Here is a 2,500-nt window from a genome sequence, read left to right on the forward strand (position 1 = left end):
TCGACCACCATCGGCACACGCTCGGCCCTGGTGCGGTCGGTTGCCTCGAGCACCATCGGCACACGCTGGGCCCTGGTGCGGCAGGTTGCCTCGACCACCATCGGCACACGCTGGGCCCTGGTGTGGGCGCTTGCCTCGACCACCATCGGCACACGCTGGGCCCTGGTGCGGCAGGTTGCCTCGAGCACCATCGGCACACGCTGGGCCCTGGTGCGGTCGGTTGCCTCGACCACCATCGGCACACGCTGGGCCCTGGTGCGGGCGCTTGCCTCGACCACCATCGGCACACGCTGGGCCCTGGTGCGGCAGGTTCCCTCGACCACCATCGGCACACGCTGGGCCCTGGTGCGGCAGGTTGCCTCGATCACCATCGGCACAAGCTGGGCCCTGGTGCGGGCGGTTGCCTCGACCACCATCGGCACACGCTGGGCCCTGGTGCGGCAGCTTGCCTCGAGCACCATCGGCACACGCTCGACCCTGGTGCGGTCGGTTGCCCCGAGCACCATCGGCACACGTTGGGCCCTGGTGCGGCAGGTTGCCTCGACCACCATCGGCACACGCTGGGCCCTGGTGCGGGCGCTTGCCTCGACCACCATCGGCACACGCTCCGCCCTGGTGCGGTCGGTTGCCTCGAGCACCATCGGCACACGCTGGGACCTGGTGCGGCAGGTTGCCTCGACCACCATCGGCACACGCTGGGCCCGGGTGCGGGCGGTTGCCTCGACCACCATCGGCACACACTGGGCCCTGGTGCGGGCGGTTGCCTCGACCACCATCGGCACACGCTGGGCCCTGGTGCGGGCGCTTGCCTCGACCACCATCGGCACACGCTGGGCCCTGGTGCGGCAGGTTGCCTCGAGCACCATCGGCACACGCTGGGCCCTGGTGCGGCAGGTTGCCTCGACCACCATCGGCACACGCTGGGCCCTGGTGCGGGCGCTTGCCTCGAGCACCATCGGCACACGCTCGGCCCTGGTGCGGTCGGTTGCCTCGAGCACCATCGGCACACGCTGGGCCCTGGTGCGGCAGGTTGCCTCGACCACCATCGGCACACGCTGGGCCCTGGTGAGGGCGCTTGCCTCGACCACCATCGGCACACGCTCGGCCCTGGTGCGGTCGGTTGCCTCGAGCACCATCGGCACACGCTGGGCCCTGGTGCGGGCGCTTGCCTCGAGCACCATCGGCACACGCTCGGCCCTGGTGCGGTCGGTTGCCTCGAGCACCATCGGCACACGCTGGGCCCTGGTGCGGCAGGTTGCCTCGACCACCATCGGCACACGCTGGGCCCTGGTGCGGGCGCTTGCCTCGACCACCATCGGCACACGCTCGGCCCTGGTGCGGCAGGTTGCCTCGAGCACCATCGGCACACGCTGGGCCCTGGTGCGGGCGGTTGCCTCGACCACCATCGGCACACGCTGGGCCCTGGTGCGGGCGCTTGCCTCGACCACCATCGGCACACGCTGGGCCCTGGTGCGGCAGGTTGCCTCGAGCACCATCGGCACACGCTGGGCCCTGGTGCGGTCGGTTGCCTCGAGCACCATCGGCACACGCTGGGCGCTGGTGCGGGCGCTTGCCTCGACCACCATCGGCACACGCTGGGCCCTGGTGCGGCAGGTTGCCTCGATCACCATCGGCACACGCTGGGCCCTGGTGCGACAGGTTGCCTCGAGCACCATCGGCACACTATCGGCCCTGGTGCGGGCGGTTGCCTCGACCACCATCGGCACACGCTGGGCCCTGGTGCGGGCGCTTGCCTCGGGCACCATCGGCACACGCTGGGCCCTGGTGCGGGCGGTTGCCTCGAGCACCATCGGCACACGCTGGGCCCTGGTGGGTTTAGGCACATCTTCAAATTTCTGCCGTGCCAATGCCATTTTTATGGCTTGTAAATTCATACAATGGTCCCCTAAGCCTTCACGTGAAGTTTCGTTGGAAGATGACTCGTTTTCTATTTTTCACGATTTTCGAAACTTTTTGCGGTTCGGGATTTTTTAAAATTTTTTTATAAGGATTTTTGGCCCCAAATTTTGTAGGCATGATCCTTCTATTTTTGTTGGCATGCACAAAAAAATTCAGCTAAAAACTCGAAGTAGAGAAGATTTTGTGACCGTTTGAAAAAAGTGTCCCCATTTCAGACACTTTAACGGCTACTGGTAGCAAACCTGTAAAATCTCAAATGCTCTTTAAGGGGGTGTGAATTCTCAGAGGTTTGATGAGGGATAGGGGGCCAACACAAGGCCAAGTACCAGCACCCATCGCACATCATGTGCGCACACCCCCCCGGCCCCCCTCCCAATCGCCGGAACCCCAATGCCGCCGGTCAGGTTCTCCGGCGGTACTCCGGCGATGCTCCGGCGATGCTCCGGCGATGCTGTCCCGAGTGAAAAAAATGCGGCACCAGCACATGCTGGAGCCAAGCATGGGCACCGTGGCTCAAAATCGAACTTCGGCCAAGGCCTCGACCATCAATGGCACATGATGACGCATGGTGATGGCACAT

Source organism: Durio zibethinus, unplaced genomic scaffold (genome assembly GCF_047325235.1).
Source record: "Durio zibethinus cultivar Kanyao isolate XHJ-2024 unplaced genomic scaffold, ASM4732523v1 HiC_scaffold_2, whole genome shotgun sequence".
Classification (NCBI taxonomy): Eukaryota; Viridiplantae; Streptophyta; class Magnoliopsida; order Malvales; family Malvaceae; genus Durio; species Durio zibethinus.